The sequence below is a fragment of the Acinonyx jubatus genome, chromosome E1 (genome assembly GCF_027475565.1).
Source record: "Acinonyx jubatus isolate Ajub_Pintada_27869175 chromosome E1, VMU_Ajub_asm_v1.0, whole genome shotgun sequence".
NCBI lineage: Eukaryota > Metazoa > Chordata > Mammalia > Carnivora > Felidae > Acinonyx > Acinonyx jubatus.
The window spans coordinates 55980128-55997677 of record NC_069397.1 but is presented as its reverse complement, the minus strand read 5'-3'; the positions used below and the strand labels follow the sequence as shown (position 1 = coordinate 55997677).

At 53.9% G+C, this 17550-nt stretch overlaps 1 long non-coding RNA gene across 1 annotated transcript; it reads right to left on the bottom strand.

The window, feature by feature from the left end:
• Positions 1–12105: 12105 nt before the first annotated feature.
• Positions 12106–16606, bottom strand: LOC128313386 (uncharacterized). The gene is made up of 3 exons (XR_008294026.1): positions 15557–16606; positions 14325–14387; positions 12106–13735 (listed from the first exon to the last, which is right to left on the bottom strand). It is a non-coding gene; the product is annotated as an uncharacterized LOC128313386 (long non-coding RNA).
• Positions 16607–17550: the final 944 nt, after the last annotated feature.

Here is a 17550-nt window from a genome sequence, read left to right as displayed (position 1 = left end):
CCCAAACCCGTCGCTCCTCTGGCCGTGGAGGGAAGACAGGGAAGGGACTTCCCGTTGGCTGTCTTGTTCGCGCTGGCCGTCTGAGGGTCCCATCCCCCGGGCCCGTGCTGTTGCGGGGTCCGCGCTCTGGGGGCTCCTGGGGGACGAGACCCAACTGAGGTGTCTCCCCAGCACAGCTGGAAGCGGCAACATGGAGAGGGCAGGGGTGAGGGGTGCAGGGGGCAGGAGGGGAGGCATCCACGTGGGGTATCAGGGTCCGTGGCAGGTCTGCACAGGGGTCGGGAGGGCAGCCGCAGAGCATCATGGAAGCCGTGCGATAGATAATTCCCTAGAGGATGAATAAATGAGTGAATGAAGCCAGGCAACAAGGAGCTGGGATATCAGGATTAGCGCAGGGAGGAGGGAGAGATCCGGGGCCGGGGGGGTGGGGGGGCCAGGGGAGGGGCTGCTTGCGGGGGCATGCTGGCCTTCTGGAATCCTGGCCCTGGCAGTCTTCGGCCTTCCCACGCCTCCATGAGGCAAAACCGCTCCCCTCTGCTCCAGCCACGGCTCCCGTTCCTCGTGCCATTTCCCTTGGAGCCTTCCTCTCCGGGCCCAGCTGACCTCCGCGCCCCTTGCCACGCCTGATCCCCCCACCTGCAGGCCCCCCGGGGACCCCACTCCTGGCACCCGCCCCCTGCCTCACACCCCTCTCTCGGCCTGCTGCGTGCGAGGAGCCCCGGCACGCCATTGAGGCCGTTGAGCCGAATCCGGTGGGGCTGGAGACCCCTTGGGCTACGTTCCCCCCGTATCCCTGACGAGGAAGCAAAACCCGGCTGGTCACCGATGTGCGGGGCTCGCCCCGCGGGCTGTTGGTCATGGGCGCACGGCCCCCTGCAAGTACACAGACTTGACAGAAAGGGGCTTCTGTGACCGCGCAGACTGGGTTCCTCTCACGCAGTGCTTTCTGTCTCGGTTGGATGCTTACCAGATGTGGGGGCCAAGGACAGGCCCGGGGAAGATGCTTTTGGGCTTGGGCACCGCGGCTGGTCCCAGATGACCAGAGTCGCGTCCTGGCCACAGTGCCGGCGACAGTCCAGGGATCCTGAGGCCGGCAGGCCGGCGGCCCTGGCCTCCCGTCGACCCCTCCTAAAAGGCGGGGAGGGAGCTCCCCCACCCCCTCCAAGACCTCCCCTTGCTGTGGCCCCAGCCCAGAAGCGCTCAGCTGGATTACTGGAAAAACGAAGTCGCAAACCTGTGAAAACAGTCCACGCGAATTCCTGAGGCTGGCTATTTATAGAGGCGGTTTGGAACAGCCCGGAGCCCTCCCTACAGGTCTCCTCGGAGCCACCATGGAATCCGCACAGAGGGAGCATGTGACAGATTGGACAAAGAGTCTATTTGCGCAAGGGCTCTCGAGCCCCAGGCTAAGGCTGCCTCCGCCGAGCAGAGTATCGGATTTTATCTGCCACCGGCCGGCCGTTTTTAAGGGCACAGAGCACATCTGTGTCAGCACCGTTCTCCGGGATGAGGTCCGGAGCGGGGCCAGACCTCAGACTTCACGGAAAGCTGGCATCGCCCAGGCTGGGGACCAGGCCCGGCCACGTTTCAGAAGAGCGCACTTAGGCCCATCGTCTCCGGCACAAACACCAGGGGGAGAATTTCAAATGATCTGGGGACACCCGCTTGGATAGGTCTGTTTAACGGCAAAAATATCGCGGAGAAAAAGGATTTCGTAGGTGACTTCTGGGAAAATACACGAATCGGAGAAACACCCCAAAGGCGCCGTGAAAAGGGAGGGGGGCAGCCCAGCACCCCCTTCCCTAGGAGCACAAGGCTGGCCTTGTTTTTGGCCCTGGGATGGCGCGTGCCTGTCGTATTCTGGGGATCATGAGGTGGCCAGAAGGCAAGTTCAAGGACACAAGGCAGAGCCCGGGAAAAGTGCCCTGCCCTCCGACGGTGGCCGGAGGTCCCCGTGTTTAGCCAGAACCAGAAGAAGGAAAAGAAAATCAATGTGTAGCTTGCTCTCGGCTAATGATCTTTGAAGAAGATGGAGAATTTAATGCTTCTGTGTTCTTAGCAGGGAGGGGGACGTGGGTGGACAGGGGCAGCCCCAGAAGGTGACAGCTCAGATTTCAGAGGAGGAAGGGAAGGGTCAGTGCTGTCATTTAGAGTGTGATATGGGGACGGGGTTGTGGGAGGGCTGGGCTCCGAGAGGACCTTTCACACTGGGGTCCATGGGGGCAGGGGGTGGGCAGGAGAAAGGAGCCATGAGCATCCTTGCCTGTCGAGCCGGGCACAGGAGCCCCGTGCCCCAGGGACCTTCAGGACAGGGACCTCTGTGCCCACACAGGAAGGGGTCTGCCACCTGGGGACCTTGAATAGCCCAGCCTGGCACTAGGAAGCACAAGGGAAAGGGGTCTGAAAGGGTGGGAAGTGACACATAGAAAGTCCAGTCTGGACTGGAGGCCACTAACAAATGTTTCAAGTGAGCCCAATGTAGTGAGTGGGCTCAGACAAGCCCAGTAGACCCAGAGCAAGAACCAGCACTTGAACTTATAGGACATGGACCCCAGGGCGTCGCCCTGCCCTTTACAGGCTGTGTGACCTCCTTACAATCTTGGACCTCTGTTTCTGCACCTATAAAATGGGATGGTGAGTCATTGTGAGGGGTGAGTGAGCCTGGCATACAGTAGGTGCTTAATGAATGCCTAATGAGCCTGGGTCACCCCAGCTTTGTTTCATGTATATCCTAGGAGGGCCCATGCACTCTACCTGGGGCTTTACATTGTTACTTTTAAAATGGCACTGGGAAGTTTTCAGAAAGGTTAAAAACAAGATTCCCAAAGAAAATGGGAGACAGAGACTGACAAGAAATCTGGCCTCAGAGTCAGAAAGTTTCCTCAAAAGGGTGTGGTCAGTTGGAAAACACGCCCCCTAATCCTAATCTCCACAAGTGAGGTGTTATCTTATTTAGAAAAAGGGTCCTTGTAGGGGCGCCTGGGTGGTTTAGTCAGTTAAGCATCCGACTTCAGCTCAGGTCATGATCTCGCGGTTCATGGAGTTCGAGCCCCGCGTCGGGCTCTGTCCTGATGGCTCAGAGTCAGGAGCCTGCTTGGGATTCTGTGTCTCCCTCTTCCTCCGCCCCTCCCCTGCTCGATCTCTGTCTCTCTGTCTCTCTCTCAAAAAACAAACAAACATCAAAATTTTTTTTAAAGCAAAAGGGTCTTTGTAGACGTGATTAAGGATCTTTGGATGAGGAGATCATCCTGCATTCTGGGGGGAAAGGGACCCTAAATGCCATTGCAGGTGTCCTTACAAGAGAAAGGCAGAGGGAGGTTTGTGACCTCGGGAGGCAGTCACTGTGGGAACACTGCCACAGGCCAAGACCATCTGGAGTCACCGAGAGCTGTAAGAGGCAGGAAGGATCGTCCCCTGGAGGGAGTGAGGCCCTGCTGACATCTTGATTTCAGACCAGTGGCCTCGGAGCAGTGGGAGAATCAATTTGTGTTGTTTCAAGCCCCAAGTTTACAGTAATGTGTTAATAGCAGCGACAGGAAACCGATGCCAAAGGGAAAACAAGTTTATCTCCGGGAGTCCTACCCTTCACTGCGGAGGCCAGAGGAGGAGGAGACCTGACCCGCTCACCCCACGACGGCCCTGCTGGGACCCCTGCCCTCGCCCTCAACTGGAATTCCTCTCGGTGCACGTGCTTCAGGCGGGGCTGGCTCTCTGCCTCGGTTTGTCCTTCTGCAGGCACGGACTTCCGTACCCCCACTGGCAGGGGGCTGCTCCTGGGGGTGTTGCCTGCCCCCAGGGCCCCCTGCCTTAGCTCTGGAAAAGCCCTGAGCCAGAACACAGGAGGGCTGGAGGCACCTTCCTACACAGCGGGCCCACAGCTGGGCTCGCAGGCGGGCCAGAGGGATTTGGGCCCAGACAGCGTCTGCTATTCCCTCACCAGCCGCCTGACCCCAAATGGGTCCGTAGGTCAGGCATGCCCTGTGATTGTACAATCTGTCCAGTGCGCTGTGAGGAAAGAACAGGCCGTCTTAAAGCTGGTGAGACGAGGGTCTGGGCCGGCCAGGACCCACCATGAAAGGAAGCCCACCGGGGAGCTCGGAGAGGGAGGCGAACACACGCCTGGGCCTCACCATCTTGTTTGAGCACCAGGATCCACAACCCTTGCTTGCCCGACCTGGCAACGCCGGGCTGAGCACCTGTGCCCGCAACCGTGCGGGGCTATCGCGGTGCGGTGAGGCCTCCTGATGGTCACGGCGATGGGTCAGAGCAAGAACCGAGCTCCAGACGGCGAACTCCTTCTCGCCCAGAGTCCCAGAGGGTAGCCGCCAGGTCCTCTGTTCACTCCGTGGGGAGAGGGGACCGGGGAGGGAGGCGGGGGGAGCCCACAGGACCCCAATTACCACCTGTTGACTGGCTCAGCCCTGAGAGGCTGTTTCTCGCTCAGGGGCGGTCGCTGCCCTGCCCTCCGGGGCAGCCTAAATCTAGGTCACGGTCACAAAAATCATGCAGCATTTTATGTTATGGCTTCTACGAACGGCTCGCCTGGGCCTTCAGCACGCTGTTACCACTGATGAAGTTTTGCGGGGGGTGGGGGGAGGCCCGGAGCCGACAGCCGAGAAAGAGTTCTCGAGACGTCTTGGGTGCCAAAAGGCGTTTTGTTAAAGCACGGGGACAGGGGGACGGGACCCGTGGGCAGGAAGAGCTGCGCTGGGGTTGTGATGGGTGACGGGTTGTATCCCCTCGGGTGGGGAGGGGGGCAGGGACAGCGCACGTCTCTGAGGAATCCTGGAAGCAAGGTTTCCGGGACCTTGAGGGGCTAGCTGTTGCTAGGAAAACTCAATTTCTTACCATTTAGCAAAACCTCCGTCCTGAGACCCTTCAGATGTGTATCGGGGGCCATGAGCTCGGAGTGGGATTGCCAGCATATAGCTTGGGGCCGTCGAGATAAAGGAAGTTGACTTACAGGGTCCCCGAGGTTGGGATCACGTTAAGCCGAGATTCCCTTTTGCCCCCCGCAAAGTGTCACCGTCGAGGCAGCCGAGCTCCTAGAGGGTGGTCATTCTGCTGGTTTCCAGGACTCGTCAGCGGGCTGTAGGCAGTAAGGGAATTTAGTTTCTCCTCTGCCTCAGTTTCCCACGTCACCACGGCAAGGACTTTGACCCCTTTCCATCTCGATGAGGTGACATGAGGGCTCCAGGAAACGGAGTCGATCGGTTTCTGGAGATCAGGCTCTCGAAAAGATGGCCTTTTTCTTGCCGTTTACTAAGCTATCTGTCCGCCGAAGGAGACTCCTGTCCTGCACGACTGCGATACAGCTGCAGAGGCCCAGAAGAAATCCGGATTATCTGCCAAGCCCAGGCCGGGACCAGTCACGACCGACACTTTTCCCCGTTTATTCTCTTCGGAGGAAAAGGAAGGGAAGAAACGTTTTGAGTCTGAGGCCATTTTTGTATTTCAGAAACAAAACACACAGAACAGGATGAAAACCAAACCCCCCCACCCCACCCCCCTGCCTCGGCTCTCTTTTGTCCCAGCTGAGCTGCATCCAGCTGGCTCACAAGGCGGCAAGGAGACTGGAGTCGCGGGGCCAGCCCAGCGAGGGCGAGTAGGGCGATCAGCGCCTCCTCTCCCGTGCAGTCGTCCTGGGTTGCTGCATATTCAGGGCTGCCCCCCACCCTTCCGGCGCAGTGGTCTGCACGACCCCCCGTGACGCGTCTGATTTGCAGGGACATGGGCTCCCCAGCCCCTCGCCTGCTATGCAGACGCTGCCCGGACTGTAGGCTGAGGCGCTGACGTGACGGAGGAGAGGGAGGTCCTTCTGCGTCTCCCCCTCCCCTGTTCACACCCTGTCTCCTTCAAAAGTAAATGCACATGTAAAAAAAGAATAAAAAAACCAAAGCCTATTTTTGGGGTTTTTTTTTGGTTTTGTTTCGTTTTGTTTTTACCTTGCGAACAAGTGAGCCTATACTCCGATGTAGAGACCCAGCACAACAAGCCTCTATTTCTTCCCACGGGGTAGGGGAGCAGAACAAGAGAAATTTGGGGGCGACAGGATTAGCCACGCATCGTAGAAGAAAGTCCTGGGAACAACGGACCCTGCGCCCGACCGGGCAATAAAAGATCCACCACTGAAGGTATAAAGAGAAGCTGAGCTGTGGGTTCCGAGAGAGCCGGAAACAGAACCACAGGAAGCAGGTCTGTGCAAACAGATGTGGGGAGAGCGAGCTGCAACGGCCACACCACCGAAGCAGGACTCCGCCTGCCACGGCCTGGCTGTGTGGCTTTGTTAAGCCCCTTAACTTCTCCGGGCTTCGTTTTCCTCTGTCCAAAGACCTGGCCTCCTGTCTCCTTTCCAGCGTTAACGTCTTTGATGCAATGACTAGGAATCACGGAAAGCAGGGATTCCTAGAACACACAAAACCACCTGCTTGTTTCTTTAAACCTTGCTCTCCCCGAGCTATCTCTTAATTCAAATACTCAGGAATTTCTGTTTAAGTTATTAAGCTCATCATAACAAAGCGTTCAGTGTTTAAGTCATTTGATCTTTTTTTAATTATTATTATTATCCTCGATGTAGTAATTCCCCTTCTAGGAGTGTGAACAAAGGGTGAGCATTGAGGCACAGACTCATTGCCAAAGATGTGCTATTTGACCATGACCAGCAAAGAATCAGAAGACAAAGTCCACAAACAAACAAACAAACAAACAAAAAGACAACCAACAGATGAAGACAATCAAAATAAAGCGTAACTATTCGTGGAAATTTTCACAGTGGTATATTTTTAAACGATGAAGTATTCACAGTGTAAACGCACACACAGAAACACGCCCACACACACGACAAATATCGCCAATAGCACACGACTCTTTCCTCTTGGAGACTGGACTCAGGCTCAGGATCCTACTTAACACAGCCCTCCGAAAAGCCACCATCAGTTGGAGTCGGCGTTCAGACGAAACCTGCCAGCGACCTCAGTCTGAGACCCTTTGGCGAGAAGTCCAACAGTCAAGGTCAGGGTGAAAAAGGAAACTTAAATAGGAGCTTGGTGGAAGGTCAAATGAAGGCGAGTGCAGGGAAGTGATGGCCCATTAGGGACGAGAGAGTCACTTCCTAGGATGAGGTGGTTGGAGACTGAATACGTTTCCTGCTGCTTTGGTTGGAATTCTAGGAGCAGAAAGTTGTTCTTCTGAGGCAAATTAGAAGCTTTGGGGTTTTCTAGTCTCCCCATTCCTGGAGGGGGATGGTCCTGGGAGTCTTAGCTACTCGAAAATGCCAGACTCTCGGGGCTGAATGGATGCTGCTGCAGAGAGCATCTCTTAGTTGTTTGAGAATCGATAGGCTTTGGGGGGAAACTCCTTCAAAAGTAGGTCAACCACCGCGTGACGAAACATCACCATGATGGTGCCAGGTGCCGCCTGAGGGTCTCTGGGCTGGCAGAGGGAGGACCGGGGTCCCCCTGGGCACCTCGCCAAGGAGGCTGGGAAGAGCCATTCGCCCCGTCCCTCCTCGCGGAGGACAGATGCTCCGAGGACAGGGAGATTAAGGGGCTGAGCCATAGAAATTTACGGACCACGTGCGGGCAGGGGGACGCAATCTTGCTGCCCGGCGACACCTGGGCCCCATCGCCTGCATCCGAGATGACAGAGTGACTCCTCCCGGTGGCCACGCGCCCCCTCCCCCAACAGACGCTCTCCATTACCCTCGTGGGACTGCGTGATTTCCAGGACCGAGTTTCTTAGATTAAGTCCTTTATTAACCCTCGGGCGGGAGGGGGGGAAATGGGCGGAGACAAGAGCCTTCTCCGTGTCTTCATTTCCTCCCCCCCCACCCCCCATAAATCCATTCCGAGTCAATGACATTTGCAGAGTGTATTTTCACGGGTCTCCATAATCCCTTCAGAATATTAAGGCTGCATTACTTTATCTTTGGTTACATTAACTTCAATTTTCCTTATGAGTTAGTATTTGGCTAAAAATTAATATAGTGAAGTTGAAAAGAACCTTACGATAGGAAAAAGACTAGTTTCATCTCTGGCTGCTCAGATCCCGGAGTACACTGGGGTTAATGTAATTAACTTACAATTTGAGCCTGGGTTGTGTGTATACACTGAATCTCCCCACTGGAAACGAGATTAGATTTTATTACTCTATATATCCTGGTTATCTTCACTGTGCCAGCTCGGTGCCGCAATGAAAATGCAGAACCATCTGGTACTGAGCCCATGCAGTTTATTTAAGGATTTAATTAAATGCTCTAAATGGAGAGCTTCTCTGAATTAACATTTTAAATGTGACTTATTCCAGGTTTAATATTGTCTTAATGCCAACCTGGGAAACTCCGTGGTCAAGTTGTTGACGTTCGAATTGAATTCATTTGGGTGGCTCCGGGGGGATCCATTAATTAATCTAAACAACTAATGGGGATTGGTTCTGACTTTTGATGAAGATTATTTACTGAGACAATTTGCAATGAATAAAGAGTCACAGTAGGCAAATGCTTAATTGAATTCAAAAAAGTCTCATTGTGTTTAATATCAGGGACACATCGTGGGAGTGAGCTTTGAAATACCATGAAAGGGGCCATTGCTTCAGTATCTTCGTAGCTGTGCACTAATAACAGAGTGAATGGGTAATTACATTTTCCTGGGTAATTTGCTGCTTGCAAAAGGACAACAGGTCTGGCTGGCTAATCGCTTCCGTGGTAAGAGATTTCTAAAAGCACAAGCTTTGCCCTTGGAAGGCAAGGGACCCCACCGGTGGCCCAAAGGCAAAGCTATCTGACTCCGTCTCAGCCGCACACAGCTCTGTCCTGTCAGGAGCTCGGCCGGCTGAAAAAGCCCGCCTCCACCCCCACAAAGCCCCCAGGTAGCTACTTTGCCAGACGCCAGTGTCTCTGATGAATCCGGTTGAATTAAGTGAGGACGAGCATCCCCGGTCCGTCCATCCGTCTTTCCTTCGGTTTTCACCATCGGGGTCAGCACAAGTCGGACCTCTGCTTGGAGGAAAATGGAACGTTGCCCCAGCAACCAGTACGACACCCATCCTGCCCGGCCTTTAAGGCCCAGGGCTGTCCCTGCTCCACGCAGAATCTAAAGATCACCGCTGTTCACAGTGCCCTCTCTCCCGGCCGGTCAAGGGCTTGCCCCGGCTTCTCTGATGTAGCTCAGGTCCTGCAGCACCAGCATCACTGGGCGTGTTAGAAAGGCAGACTCCCAGCCCATGTCCAGAATCTGCCTTCGGCCAGACCCCCAGGGGGCTGTGCCCTTTGGAGTTGAGGCCACGTACCCGGGGCACTTATTCTGTGGGATAATTATGCCGCCCGGCTGAATGAGCTTTTCCTTCTCTGGTCCCCCTGGTGTCAGGGCTCTGCTTCTCTGGGATCTGCCGTGACCCCCAGGACCGGAAGAGACCTTGAAAAAGACGGAAGTGATTGGTGGTTTCTCCCCAAACCTCTCTCCAACCTGGTTGGGGGAGGGGAGCCGAGGAGCTGATTCCTCCGAACTGGGTACCACAGGAACTCAACCCTGCCAAGGCCAGCGAGCACCTGACTCCCACTGTGACCCCCCTCAGAGCCTCAGGCCTGGGGACACTCAAGAGTGAATGAGCGGTCGGTCATTACCGTGGGATGGATGCCTATAGCTCCTAGACGCCCGTTCTAGTCAATGGCTTGTCCTCAACAGAGCGGACTTGATATCCCCCGAAAAGTTCCCCGTGCTCTGTGTCCGGCCAGCCAGAACCCCCCCCCCCCCCCGCCTCCCACGTGCAGATCTGTTCACGTTTTGGTGGAAAGTGCACCTGGGTTCTGGTTGTGTAAAGCTGGGCCTAACGTGATTTTTGCCAAACAAATCAATGATGCAAAGGTGATCTGTGCGACAGAAGAGTTGTGTTCTGTAAAACGGCTCACCCCACGGAGGAGGCCTCCTCTGTGCACTTACAGTTTGTCTGAGAACACTGGAGACTTAAGCAAAGGCAGATGGCGGACGTGGGGTAAAGAAATAAAAGTGTCAGGGCACCTGGTGGGTCAGTCGGTTAAGCGTCCGACTTCGGCTCAGGTCATGATCTCACAGTCCGTGGGTTCGAGCCCTGCGTTGGGCTCTGTGCCGACCGCTCAGAGCCTGGAGCCTGCTTGGGATTCTGTGTCTCCCTCTCTCTCTGCCCCCGCCCCCGCCCCACTCACACTCTGTCTCTCAAAAAAATAAATAAACATTAAAAAAAAAAAAAAGGAAAGAAAAAGTGTTAAAAAGCCAAGTGATCAGAGCAAAGGAGACGATCCGGAAAGAAAGAAAACAAGCTGAAGGACGGCAGTGGGTATTTGCAAACCACACATCTGATAAGGAACCAATACCGGTAATACACAAGGAACTCCTATAACTCGATAGCAGAAAAACCCAAACAACCCAATTAAACCATGGGCAAAAGACTCGAATGGACATTTCTCCAAAGAAGACATCCAAATGGCCAATGGATGTATTCACGGGCATATCAAAAGATATTCAACATCGCTGATCAGGAAAATGTCAATCAAAACCATCTCACTGGGACCTGTTAGGATGGCCATTAAAAATATCTACATATGGAGAGAAAACACGTACTGGTGAGGAGGTAGAGAAATTGGGAGGCCCGTGCGCCATTGGTGGCGAGGTAAAATGGCACAGCCACTGTGGAAGACAGTGTAGTTTCCTCAGCCAGTTAAAAATAGAACTATCAGCAATGTTACTGGTGCAAATTTCTCCAAAAAAATTAGAGTCAGGATCTTGAAGCAATCATCGCCCTCCTACGTTCATCGCACCGTTATTCACAACAGCAAAGATATGGAAGCAACCAAAACGTCCACCGGCAGATGGACGGATACGGAAGGTGTGGTTCATCCATACGATGGGATATTATGTATTCAGTCTTAAGAAGGAAGGAAATTCTGACACCAGCTACAATATGCATGAGCCTTGAGGGTGTGGGGCTCCGTGAACTAAGCCAGTTTCAGAAGACCAAATACTGTGGGATTCCATTTATATGAGAGAATGAAAGCGCTCGAACTTGAACTCGTAGAGGCGGAAGGTAGAACAGAATTTGCCGGGGGCTGAGGGGAGGGGCAAGCAGGAACGTGACTCAATGTGTGTGAGGTTTCAGTTACCCAGACGAGAAAGGTCTAGAGATGTGCTGTACAATGCTGCACTTACGGTTAACAGTAGTATTCCATACACTTAAAAATTTGTCAAGAAAGTAAAAAAAAAAAAAAAGGGGGGGGGGGCGCCTGGGTGGCTCAGTGGGTTAAGCGTCTGACTTCAGCTCAGGTCATGATCTCACAGTCCGTGAGTTCGAGCCCCGCGTCCAGCTCTGTGCTGATGGCTCAAAGCCTGGATCCTGCTTGGGATTCTGTGTCTCCTTCTCTCTCTGGCCCTCCCCCACTCACGCTCTGTCTCTATCAAAAAATGAATAAATGTTAAAAAAATTTTTTTTAAAGCCAACCAATAACAGAATTGTACCAATGTTAACTTCTCAGTTTTAGCAAATGTCCCACGGTTATTTTAAGATGTTAACATTTCAGGGGCGCCTGGGTGGCTCAGTCAGTTAAGCGTCTGACTCTGGATTTAGGCTCAGGTCATGATCTCATGATTCATGGGATTGAGCCCTGCGTTGGGCTCTGTGCTGACAGCATGGAGCCTGCTTGGGATTCTCTCTCTCTCTTTCTCTCTCTGCCCTTCCCCTGCTGGTGCTCCTTCCCCTCCCCCCATCTCAAAATAAATAAATAAACATTTTTTAAAAAGATGTTACCATTCAGGAAGCTGGCGAAGGACATGTGGCCAGGCTTCTCCATCTCGGTTCTACTGACATTTTGAACTAGATCCTTCCTTGTGGTGGGGCCATCCTGTGGATTTTAGGATGTTTAGCGGCACCCCACTGGGTGCCAGGGGCAGTCTTACCTACCCATCCCCCGCATGTGACGACCCACAGTGTCCCCTCACCCTGCTGAATGCCCCTGGCGGGGACGCTCCCAATTAAGAACCACTGTCAAACAGAACCCTTTGCCCGGTCTTTGCACTGTTCTAGAAATCTAAAATTATTTCGAAATTAAAAGTTTATGCCATAACACCAAAAGGACAATCCATGAAAGAAATCCTTGATAAGCCCAGCTTCATTAAGATTAAAAACCACTGTTCTGCAAAAAGTGGGTTCAAAAGAATGAGGAGACGAGCCACAGACTGAGAGACAGTATTTGCAAAGGACACATCTGATAAGGGACTATTACCTGATATATATAAAGAACTCCTATAATTCAACAATAAGAAAACAAGCAGCCCAATTAAAGATGGGCCAAAGACTTTGACAGCTCTCCAAAGGAGATATAAGATGGCAAATAAGCATGAAAGTATGCTTTACATCATGTCATTAGGGAAATACAAATTAAAGCAACAATGAGACACCACTACATGCCTCTTAGATTGGCCCAACACCCAACGCCGGTGAAGATATGGAGTAGGAGGAACTCACTCACCGCTGGTGGGGATGCAAAATGGCGCAGCCACTGTGGAAGCCAGTTTGGCAGTTTCTTATGAAACTAAGCAGACTCTTACCACACGACCCAGCAATCGTGTTCCAGGGTATTCACCCAAAGGAGGGGAAAACTTACCTCCGCACAAAAACCTGCACGTGGATTGCTTATAGCAACTTGATTCATGCTTGCCAAAACTTGGGGGGCAGCCAAGATGCCCTTGAGTAGGTGAAGGGATAAACAGACTGCGGTCCAGCCAGACAGCAGAATGTTATTCAGCACAAAAAGAAATGAGCTATCAAGCCACGAAAAGAGACGGAGGAACCTTAAATGCATCTCACTACGTGAAAGAAGCCGGTCTGAAGAGAGTACAGACTGTGTGATTCTGTCTGACGTTCTGGAAAAGGCAGGACTATGGGGACAGTAGAAGGATCAGTGGCTGCCCGGGGTTGGCAGGGCAAGGAGGGAGGGATGAGTGGGGGGAGCCCTGAAGATTTTCAGGGCCGTGAAACTGCTCTGGATGATACCGTAATGGTGAAAACACGTCATTTTGCATTTGTCCAAACCCATAACGTGTCCAATACCAGGAGCGAAGCTTAATGTAAACTGTGGACTTTGGGTGATAGGACGCGTCCACGGAGCCTCATCCGTTGCAACAAATGTACGCTCTGGTGGGGGTGTTGATCACGGGGGAGGCTGTGCATGAGTGGGAGCAGCGGGTACGCAGGAAAGCACACGAGGCCGGGAAAAACGAGGTCAGAGCAGAGCCAGCACGGATGAACTTCCTCTAGCCCACAGGGTCTCAAATTAGCTCATACTGGAACCTGGTTGTTTCTCGGAGAGTAGCTGTTAGCAGGGTCCCACGAGACTCGGTTCCCCGGAATACACCTTGGGAAACGGTGTTCTCCATCCGTTGTCCTCAACCAGGCGCGGGCTTGCGCCCCAGCAGATAACTGACAACGTCTGAAGGCATCTGCGGCTGTCACGAGGAGTGGGGCTGCAGGCACAAAGTGGGTGGGGACCAGGGATGCTGCTCCCGCCCCGCAATGGGCAGGACTCTCCCGTCACACCTGTCAACAGTGTCACAGCTGCGAAGCCCGCTCCCCCCCGCCCCCCGAGTCACGGGACATTGGCATTTACGAAGCAGTACATTCAGCCGGCATAACTCCTTGGAAAGGAGAGCCCTGCGTCCACTGTTGCTTATCGACCCGAAGGTCTCTGGGAGCTCCCTGCTAGTGGAGGTGGCTGGGTGGGAGCCATGGGAAGAAAGGGACAGTTTGGTCGGCTTTGGAGACCAAGTGCAGGTCCGAACTCGAGGGAAAGCAGAGACGCAAAGGAACACGAACACTCGGATGTCAGCGGGCAGGAGACGTCCCTGTGCCCCTGACACCCGTGATTCTGTCCGCGGGAGAGATTTCACTTGCTCCCACTCACAGGTGCAGAGACCCAAAAGTGTGGTCCCAGAGGGGATAAAATGGAGCAGAAATATCACCCCATGGGACTCTGGGCTGACCCCTGGCTCTCTCTGGTCCCTAAGGGGCAGGCTGTCCCCTGGGAGTGAACCCTGCTAGACCAGCCTGCCCCCCATTTTTTCTCCTGCCACAACCCCGTTCCAGGGAGCTAAAGGGAAGCTTTGTGCGAGCTCCCATTTTACTACATTTATCTCATTGCCAACCTTCAAAATGCCAAACGCTGCCACTTGCCCTGGGGGAAGTAATTTCGTCTCCTACCCCGAATGTCACCGCAGAAACTCACTTCAGACCCCACTGACTGATCGGTTTCTCCTCCACCAGCATCCACCGGCACGCCAGGCGTCAAAGACAAAGGGACTCACCTCTGCCTCTCCACGCCCTCGGCTCTCTTTGGTATTAAAATCACAAGCTGCCACTTCCAGATCCTGAAAGAGACGTGGAAAATAAAGTATTCGCAGAAGAAGCTTAACTATGACGCGTCCACATTACGAAACAGTATGCAGCTGCTAAAACAATGTAAGCATGTATTGAAGATGGGGAAATGTTCACATTATGACGTCAGCTGGAAAAAAAGAAGAATACAATATGAGCTCAAGTTTGTGAAAATAAAATAGAGTAGAACAAAAACTAAAAAAAAGGAAAAAGGGCAGAAAAACATTATGTTTTATGTGCAGCCAGGAAACGTGTAGTTTGCTTCCTTCTTCTGTTCTGTACTGTTCTGTATTTTCCAGAGTACGTATGAATTCGATGATGTGTAATTAAAAGTTCATTTTTTAAAAATGTGTAATGTTTATTCATTTTTGAGAGACAGAGAGAGACCAAGTGTGAGCAGGGGAGGAGCAGGGAAGGAGGGAGACACAGAATCGGAAGCAGGCTCCGGGCTCCGAGCCGGCAGCACAGAGCCCCGACGCGGGGCTCGAACTCACGAACCGTAAGATCGTGACCTGAGCCAAAGTCGGCCGCAGAGCCCCTCAGGCATCCCTGAAAGTCCATTTTTAAAAGAAAGCTTAAATCCTAGCGTTCTCCTCAGGCTCGGGGCACTGATGCTCTAGTAAGTGACATCCCACAGGAAGGGGCCACATCTGAAGCCACCGGTCACCTTCTCCCCTGATGTATCGTCAAGAACCTCCCCACAATGAGCCCACAACAGTCATCTTCAGGGCGTTGCTTTCTGGGGGTCGAAGAGGGCAGAAGGGAGTCTCTGGGAAGAACACGGCATGGCCCATTGCCTCAAAGCCAGAGGCACAAAAAAGTTCTTCAATGGCACAAACCCATCCCGACCACAGAACAAGAGCCCCTTCCCCTGCCGTCCCACCCATTTGGACACCTATGGAATCTTCCAGAACCGACTGGTCTTGCAAGATGCTCCCTGGGCCTGGCAGCGTATCTTAGACCTGATACCAGAGTCCGGCGGACAGGGGGAGCGCATCTGGACATCCCAAACAGGAAAACTTACCCACCCCGCTCCCACCCTGACATACGCCGCCAAGCACGCAGGGGATCAATTTCTGGCGAAGCGAGCCTGGAGTGGGGCTCCCCCAATGTGCCTTTGCAACAGTCCCCAGGCGATGTGCTGCTGGTCAGGGGACCCCACCTGGAGAACCAGGGAAGCAACAATCCGGAGGCGGCCAGGTGGAAACACCAGCTCCTCCTTCTCGTGAACACGGTCGCAGCGCTCCGGACGGCCCGCCCCGGGCACGGATCCAGAGGGCGCGCACACGCCGCCCCGTGGGTGCGGACACGCCAGGCTTGTGGGCGGGGCTCGGCGCCCGCAGAGGGTAAGCCCCCTCCCCGGGGAAATCTTCTGCGTGGCTGGAGGGACAGGAGCAGGGTCCCCTCCTTTGTTCGTGCGGACGCCCGTGCCCAGAGCTGTGGTCTCCACTCAGCCCCAGCCATCTCCTTGGTGGCCAACTGGCGAGAAACTCATTGGAATTCAGGTTGCTTGTAAACACCTGCGGCTTTTGAGATTTTGCTGAGGTCCAGGGCTCGGGGATTTTGCTCAGGGAGTTTATCAGAGTTAAGTCGGTGTAGGGAAAAAGAGGTGGGTGTGTGCGGTGGGGGGAGATGGCGGGGATCAGTGAAGATTAGTAAATTATTCACACATCGCTCTCTACCAGAACGGAAGCTCGCCTTCCACTCAAGAATGCTTATCAACACCCTTAGGTTTGTTTTTCCATCCATGTTTAAAGGAGGTAGAAGGGAAAATAGCATCATTTTTAATTAAGAAATTAAGCCGTCCCCTTTCCCAAATATTCGGCTCTGAATTCATCACTTCCAGGAGCGGGGGGAGGGGAGAGCCCAAGCATGGCAAGAAAATGGTTTTTTCATCATCCGCAAAATCCGATGCCCAAAATAGCCCCTTTGTTGCCCTGGCAACTAGCATTTGCTCCCCCCCTTCCCCCCCCCCCCCCGTCCCTTTGCATATTGCTGCATATTTCTATCACCTCTTTCCAGGCACAGTTCATAAACAGGACGGCATAATAAAGAATGTTATCACCAATGACTTACAGCCCAGCTGCGCTCAGCGAGATAGAAGGCGGGAAGCAAATACAATTTCATGCAGCGAGGGTAACAGATTGATTGGGTGTCCTTCAAATGCGATGCCACTTCTTCAAGTCAGTCCAAATTCAGAAAGAAAGTTGGGCTCTTCCTTTTCCTGGCCGCGATAGACAATCCACGCGGCGATAATGCCCGGGGGTCTCATTAGGACTGGAACCATCCTGCCCCGAGACAGGGATTATTCCGACAGACTTAGCTCCTCTCTCTCCCTCCCTCCCCTCCTCCGCTCCCGTCAAAGGGCCGAGGCCCCGGGATGTGGGCCTTTGCGAATTAATTATCCTCTCTCGCTGAGGATTACTCGGGCTCCATTGCTGGGGGCAGTGGGGGCGGGGCGGGGGCTTTAGCTGATGAAGATCGAGTACGATTTTTCACATCCGTACCTGGATCCTCCCGTCTGGGGAGCGGCCGTGTCCGTTATGGGGTCTGTCTCTCTCCCCGGTTCAGGCAAGATCCCACTACGGGCCTGATATTCCTCCTGGGCCCTCGGGTAGACTTCTCAGAATCCCACGCCGTGGTGGGATTCGGCAGGGGAAGCTCTAAAGAACCTGGTCCCGGGAAAAATGAGCAGGAGAACCTCCACCATCGTCCCGGAAAAGCTTAGGGGCCGCCTGGGCCCCAGGCACCATCCAGAGCGAAGACTCCATCCTTCCTTGTACAGACACCATTTATGAAGCCGGCCTGAAGGTCGTCCCCGGGCCACTGCAGGAGAGGGAGGCAGAGAAAGCGGTCGCCTTTCTGAAGCCTGTGGAGGGGAAGAGGAGAGAGGGGCACCACGTCTCGTGGGCACCAGGGAAGCATCCCCGGAGCTCGGCTTCCTCCCGGCCGGTGGCCAAGGCCCTTGCGGGTGCCGGTTCCCATGCGGCGCTTGGCCCGGCCTAAAGAGTTTGGGCAGGTGGCTCTTTGGGGGGGGTGGGGCCCCGCAGGGGGGAAGAAGACGACTAGGGTGATGGGGTCGCCCTCCCGTGCCCCCTGGGTTCTTGGCTCCGTCCAGGCCGGTTCCCAAGGCCGGACCGGGAGGGGGTTTATGCA